Genomic DNA, 7596 nt, shown 5'->3' on the forward strand with positions numbered 1-7596 from the left:
GGTCCCATGGTGTAATGGTCAGCACTCAGGACTCTGAATCCTGCGATCTGAGTTCACATCTCAGTGGGACCTTGTGGTAAATCCCTGGAGCTCAAAGTTCTCACTTTTCCAGTTTCTGGCTGCGCAAAAGCAAGTTGTTTCCCTCCTGCTGGGTGACTCACACCCATTGGAGCCAGGTCTTTGGTTGGGTTGGGGTCTAGAAGTGGCTATGGCTGGTGGTGGTTGGGATTCTTGCTGCTTCACCTGATTCCCACAAGTTTGGCCCTTGTGCTTTCTACCACACTTTTCCTCTTGCCCACATGGCGCTTGAAGGAAGGAGTGCCAGGGCCAGGCTTCATAGTCAGGGATAGGCAGGAGGGAGGAAGAGTCCCAGGCTGGAGCCCAGCACACCTTTCCTCTTCTGGACACCTAGAGCAGAGGCAGCTGGTGCTGACAGCTCCAAGGGAAGGTTTATAAACCACAGAGCAACTGCGGGCGAGGCAAGATGAGGGGAGGACCATGCCTATGTGTGGCCAGCAGACAGGCAACAAGACACTGGGCCGGGCTGCTCCCTGGCATGCCAAATACCCACTGAAGGCCATCCGCAGACCAACATGCAGGGCGGCTGCTAATGCTCTGTCGCCAACATCAGGAGACGGTAGGAAAGCAGGGCCAGCCCCCCTGGTGTGGCCTTTTACCGTTCCCACTCATGGTGCTCACTGTGGCAGTGGGGCAAGAGATTTTACTCCAAGAGGCTTTACCCCAGCTGGCAAGAAGCAGAGAAACACCCAGTGAATTTACACATGAAGATACAAACAGAGAGACAAACACACAGAGAAAAAAAAATCACACAGGCCCACACAGACATAAACAAAAACCACACACACACAGACCCACACAGAGCCATATACACATAAGGGAATGCCACACAAAACATAGAAAGAAGAAATGCACACCAAAAAAATACAGCAAAAGCACACAACAAGAAAGCACAAAAACCACATACCAAAGGAATACTAAGCAAAAAACAATATTCGTGCAAAAATCATACACACATGCACACAAAACTGTGCAAGGCATCCACAAAAATCACACAGGACCCACATGCACATCAACATGACAGACAAAAACCACACCAACATACAGAAAGCGAGGCACGGTTTGAGTCTCACAGCGAAGAGGGTGTGCACAAAGGTGGTTTGGGGAGCAAAGATTGAGGGGGAGTCGGGGGGTGAAGAATCACAGGATGGGCAATGCTCTGGGCTCTGCTTGACCCCTCCTGACACAGGCTGCTGGTGGAGAGCAGAGCCTGGTAGATCTGTGGAATCTGCCCTGCTCTCTGTAAAGGAAGGACCTATGAAATGACTGCAGGCACGCTCCTTTCCCTATGGATTCCAAGGAATTGAGCTGTCAGATGTACATTGTTCAGCGAGAGCTGTTTGAACTTCTTTTACTGCTGTCTCTGTAAGGTCTGTCTGTGTTTTGGGGCGAGAGGGTGAGGAGAAGTATTAGCGACGCAATAGTGAAATCTAAGGAGAAAACTAATTCGCTTTGAGGTTGTTGGCTAAATGTAAGCAGTAATTTGGTTTCGGTATTGAAATATTCAGCTGGCTAAATCTGGGATGCACTGCCTGGGTGAAAATCTCTGATTGGGGTTTCGGCATCACTAAATATGCACCTGCCTTCTTGGGTTGCTGTTTTAGGATTTATAAGGGTTGATTTTCTGCTGTATTCATCTGATGGTTTGACTAAATTGACGACTTGATTCCAACACAATATCCTTGTTAACTCATCGATTTACTCATTTGCCCTGAACTTTCTCACTGTATTGTTTAACCCTTCGTTAGCTGAGTAGTATTTGTAGTCATTTAGCCTCAGTGATGTGTGTTCTTGGTTTTATTTGTTCATGTTAATAAAACATGTAACTGGGATATTGAGTCATTTCTTTCAATAAGCAACAGGGGCTGGAGCTGTGGAGAATGTGAGCGGAGATCAGCCACTCCCCATCTGAGCCTTCTCAGAGTCCTCTAAATTAACACTGTGTTTCCCAAAGGGGAGCAATGGAGGGGATCTATCTTAGCTCCAGCTATGTCCAGGTGGGGAGGGAGAGCTCGCACCATCACAAGGGAAAATAAGCTCCCCTACCCAGGCTTTCAGGAATTCAGGGAGGGGGAGCAGTGTGTGCGTGTGAGGAGAAATCAGTGAGGTGGGGCTGATCTGAGTAGGGGTCAGGGGTCTTACTCTGCAGTCACTGTCATGACCATGCCCAATCCTTACCCCAGTCTGGTTTGCCCAAGGGTTGGGCCTCGTCAGGCCAAGACAGGGTTGGAGGTCTGGTTGGAAGGGCTAAAAGGTAGTGAACAGCTTGTAGATTTCAGCCAGCAGGGTGTTAACGGGACGTTGCTGAAAGAGGACAGGATGAAGGTGGTGCGGGGAACTGTAACTGCGTCTCCTGCTTTTCAGAAGTTTGAGTTTTGCAGATGTAGAGGTTCTGCAAGGGGCTGATATTGCACCAGACAGTCTTAACTCTGCATTAAGGAAGTATTTTGCCCTTTAATTAATACTGCTCCCTCAGTACTAACTGGGCTATGACGCTGACCCCTGAGCTAAATGCTTAGAAAGAAATCAATGAAAATATCCACTGTCCATGACTCATTTAAAACAATTCATGTCCCTCCTGTCTGCACTGGCATTGGTGAGAGGAAACAAAGCCAAGTGATTCATTCCCTCGGGAGAAGTTTAACCACTTCCATTCTCTGTATCTTCACTATAAGGGAAAGGAACAAGAAAAGCAAATTGAGTTCACAGGGAGAAAGTGGCATATTTCTTTTCTCCCCAAGGCTCTGAGAGCAAACCCTGTTCTCCACATGACCCTTTTCTTTATATTTAACTCCTGCCCATTGGGCTGGATTACTGCTAGTAACAAACCCTTGCTCTACTCCGTTCAGCATCTCAATGTGGTTACGATTAGATGAGCAATGTCCATCCTTTCCCCTTCAACCTGCCTCAGATAGAGATAAGGAAGTTCTCCCTCATCAGGTGCCCTAGCCATGTGTCTGTGTGTCCACCACCATCTGTCCTTCCACTGGCAATCTTCTCAGATCACTGCACAGGGAAGCGATCTTAGTGCCTGTAACCAGGCCTCAGTGGGCCACAGCTGAGAGAGACAAATTCAGGACAAACTGCTAAGAAATAGGGCAGATACACCCCAAGACTGGTGCCTAATCCCCCATAGGACATACCAAACCAGCAACAAAAGTAAACTTCTGCTTCACCACACCAGCTAACAAGAAATCATAAAAGCAGTTTCCTTGGGCATTCCAGTCCTTGTATTACCATCGAAAACACTAGACTTAGAAATGAATGGTTCTTTAAAACCAGTCTCTTCAAATAAGAGGTTCTTCTGATCCCACAGGACCAGCCCTCCACCCAGGTCAATATGTAACTTAGATATTTCCCAAAAATCACGTTGAAGCCAATCCTTTACTATCTAAATTCTAAACGTTTATTTATAAAAATAAAGAAAGAAAGGTGAGAATTAAAATTGATTAAAGGAATCAAATACAATTGCAAAGTTCTTGGTTCAAGCTTATAGCAGTGATGGAAGAAACTGCTGGCTTGATAAGTCTTTGGGTGCTTCCAAATCATTGGAAGGTCCTCAGTCCCTTGGTTAGATGATCCCATTAGTATAAGTCCATAGTCCAGAGGTCTGAGCAGGAAAGAGGCTGGAGCAGTATAGAGGCACAGTGGAGATGCTTCCGGGGCCTCTTATATCTTCTGCCATGTGGAGGGAAACCCATTGTTTCAAAGTCCTCAGCACAACTAGTGGAAAATCACAGGTGAAAGATGGGAGCTTGGAGTCACATGGGCAAGTCCCCGTCCATGCCCGATTTTTCTCAGTCATTGCAGGATGGATACTTTGCAGGATACTTCAGATGGAACGTTCACAGAAAAGTCTGTTCAGTGTAGATGGGCATCTCCCATGGTCCATTGTGAGTTGTGTCCTTTTGATGGGCCACTCACTGGCTAACTAACTTGTGGGTGTTACCTCAGGAGCAAACATATTTGAAATACAGGTATGGAGCCAATGCTCAAAACTTCAAATACAAACATGATACATGCATACAAATAGCTTAATCATATTCATCAAATCATAAATTTAGGCCTAAACAGAGACTGGGAATGGTTGGGTCATTACACTAATTGAATTTTTTTTCCCCCATGTTAAGTTCTCCTCAGACCTTCTATGGGTCATCTCGATTATCACTTCAAAGTTTTTTCTTCTGCTGCTACTTATAGCTCATCTCAATTGATTGGCCTCTTACAATTGGTATGCGTACTTCCACCTTTCCATGTTCTCTGTATGTATAAATATCTTCTGTCCGTGTATTCCACTCTATGCATCTGAAGAAGTGAGCTGTAGCCCATGAAAGCTTATGCTGAAATAAATTTGTTAGTATCTAAGGTGCCACAAGTACTCCTAATCTTTTCATAGACATCTTACATGCCACATTTTGTACCAGATTTGTTACAAATATATAACAGTGGGTGCAATAATGATCTATATGGTCATATTTTTATCAGATAATGTCACCTGATTTTTGTATCTCCCTGTGAAAAAACAACTGACACATGTGGCTTTCTACTGGGTGTCATGATGTTAAAGTTGGGGAATTCGATCTCTGGACTTGTGGGGATGCGGGGTTGTTGCTTCTTTACAGCTGACTCAGAGCTTCCAGCCTCGGGCTGCCCCTGCCTCACTGCCAGGCACACCGGGCTGTTAGCTGCACCCTCTGTCCTTGCCAGGGGCCCTGCTGAACCCTGGGTGGCTGCACTGTAGTGCTGGGGTGACTCTGCAGGGGGAGAAGCTGCTGTGGAGCAATGTAGAGCAGGTGCAGGAAGGAGCCGGGGTCACTAGTCACATTCTGAACTGCCCAATGTTCCACACTTGGGAACGTCCGAGAACAATTCTAAGGGGAAGGTGAATGCAGAGCCATGACACTGGAGGTGCCCAGACCTCCAATGGCGGCAGTGTGGAAATTAATAATGGGAAGATCATTTGCGAAATTAGTCATCACTGACAAGATTTGTCTCTGTTTTCAGGTTATGCTGTTATTTAGAAGAATCAGAACATATTTTTACTATATTAATTAAACACTGAATTTTATTTAACCAAGCCAAAAACTTAGTGTCAATTTTTTTTTCTCTGTCCTAGCAAGAATGAATTGAATTTTGTGACTTTCTGGAAAGTGCAGAGAGATTAAATGTGGGGAATTCAGTCTCTGTGTTTGTGAATTGATGTTTTCCTCTCACAGTTCAGTGCCTGCATTGAAATACCAAGAGGGATGTAAGGACTGGTGTACACTGGGCACTTAACTGGCATAGTGACGTCTCTCCGGGTGTGAAAAATCCACCCCCGCAAACCAATATAGTTAAGCTGACCTAAGCCCTGGTTATAAAAAGGAAGAACTGTTCTGTCAATGTAGCTATTAGAGGGATGGGAAAAGCCCTCCAGTCACTGTAGTGACTGTCTACTCCAAAGTGTTACAGCCGCGTTTTAAGCATAGACAGAGTGAAACTAGATCTGGCTCCAGTTCACACTGTGGCTGCTCATGCACTGAGACTACAGTAATAATAATAATAATAACAACGAGAGTCTAGTGCTTCCGTAGTTGGCAGGATTCAAACCTGCACGGGGCAACCCCAATGGATTTCTAATCCATCACCTTAACCACTCGGCCACAACTACTTGATCTATGGGTGGTTTACTACAAGATCATTCAGTTCTTACTGAATTGTCACTTCCAATTCTTTGCTCAGACCAGCTTCCTCAGCACACTCACGGTTGCACATCAGTGTAAGTGTGTCCTTGGCTGAACAGCGAGAATTCCTGCCCATTCCCTTCCAGTTGGAGCAGGATGAGAGTGTGTTTGTGTAACGACATTGCTGTAGATTGTTGTTCATTCCCCACTCTGACAATTCAGACAGTCCCTTTCCTATTCAAATCTCCAGCACATCATTCTAATAGCAGGGGGCAGGATTTCTCTGGGGCACTGAAATATTTCAGGGGGTTGGTGCGTGAACTCAGCCTTGCATTCCATCCTTGACGTTTCATGGACTAACAACAACAGCAGAAAGAAAGAGCTGAGCCAATATCTCCCTGTCAGGGATGCAGGTGCCACGTCCCCTCTGTCTGACCATCGCCATTGCAGGAGAGAAGGGTTCACTGGAATCGAATGCCCTGGCTCAGACCAGAGACTCAGGAAGATTTTGCTGTTCATGGATCTGTGCAAAGGAAATTGTGTCTCTGTGTGAAATTGAGGGAAATGAAACGTCCATGTGGTGGCCCAGTGCCCTAAGGAATCTGGGTGAAGGACTCGGGCTGAGAAATGATTTAACAGGAGTTTGTTTCAATGTATTGCCCTGATTAAAAACTATGGCAAAAAGGCAGCCTTGTTGTTAGTACTTGTACCTGTGTAGGGACACCCCAGTGGATGTCAAGTCCATTGCCTTCACCAGGGGTAGTCGATTATTTTTATCATGGTCCAAATTTCTTGGCCAAGGTATAGTCAAGGTCTAGACTCCAGAGAAAACAATATACTGATGATAATAAGAAGTATATACAAAGATTTTGCAGTCACTATGGGCATAACTATGATGTGTCATGTTTCACTCTTTATATCTGGTGCCACCTCCTTTCACTTTGGCCTTGTAGTTGACCAAGGGTAAAACTAAACATCTCAGATACCAGGGAGTGTTTGTGTTCATTCCTGCGAGCTACACAGGGGTATGATGTTGCTGCTTTTAATCCTCCGGCTCTGCCGGGATAAGGAACAATTCAGGCTGTCACTGAACTGAAGGAGGGAGATCATTCTTTGGCAGGGAGAGGGACACCTCCTCTTAAAGGTGTTTGTCTGGCTGGCAGCCCTGGTTCCCAGGTCTCTCCTGAGGGAAGAAAGTTTCTATACAAAATACCAAAACTTTTAAGGGAGAGGAGGGAAAGGCGATGGGCACAGGATGGGGCCAGTATGAACCACAACATGGCTCTTTTATGTGGGATGACTCTGAACATTGACTGATCCCCACTCCCTTGTATTTGAAGAGAACTTTAGTATTGCACTTAGGAAACTATAAGGCTGAAGGAATTTAATGGATGGTGACACTAGGATTCAAGGATTATTTAGTGTTGTAAAAAATGTTAAAAACACTTTTAGTTACCTGTGCCCTGTCCCTTTCAGGAATTGGAGCAATGCTGGAGCAACTGAAGGGCACGGAGCTGGGGAGCCGTGTGTGCTCCAAGGACAGTCGTTGTTGTGCTCTGGTGACACAGAGCGGGGGTGGGGATTTTGTAAGCTGTGGTGTTTGTATAGAGATAAAGTTTACTAACCCCCAGTTAGTAAAAATTGTTCCTGCTGTAGGCTATACATGACACCCTTTGCTGAAAGAAAGAGCTCAGAGGTTGATTGTTTCCCTGCAAAGTAATAGGCTCCTAGTTCAAATCCAAGTAATTCCCTTTAAAAACTTTTTCGAAAGAAAATTGATTTCCAGTCCCATCTCCAGTGTGTTAAGGAGTTCGCTGAATGGGGGGGCTTGAAATGAATTTAAACACTCAGCGTT

The 7596-nt window shown here is 45.5% G+C and overlaps 2 non-coding genes across 2 annotated transcripts; one reads left to right on the forward strand and one right to left on the reverse strand.

Moving 5' to 3' along the window:
- On the forward strand, window positions 1-72 carry TRNAQ-CUG (transfer RNA glutamine (anticodon CUG)). Its single transcript has one exon. It is a non-coding gene; the product is annotated as a tRNA-Gln (tRNA).
- A 5574-nt stretch (window positions 73-5646) lies between these two features.
- Window positions 5647-5728, reverse strand: TRNAS-AGA (transfer RNA serine (anticodon AGA)). The gene has a single exon. It is a non-coding gene; the product is annotated as a tRNA-Ser (tRNA).
- Between the last annotated feature and the right edge of the window lie 1868 nt (window positions 5729-7596).

The sequence above is a fragment of the Malaclemys terrapin genome, chromosome 15 (assembly GCF_027887155.1).
Source record: "Malaclemys terrapin pileata isolate rMalTer1 chromosome 15, rMalTer1.hap1, whole genome shotgun sequence".
Lineage (NCBI taxonomy): Eukaryota > Metazoa > Chordata > Testudines > Emydidae > Malaclemys > Malaclemys terrapin.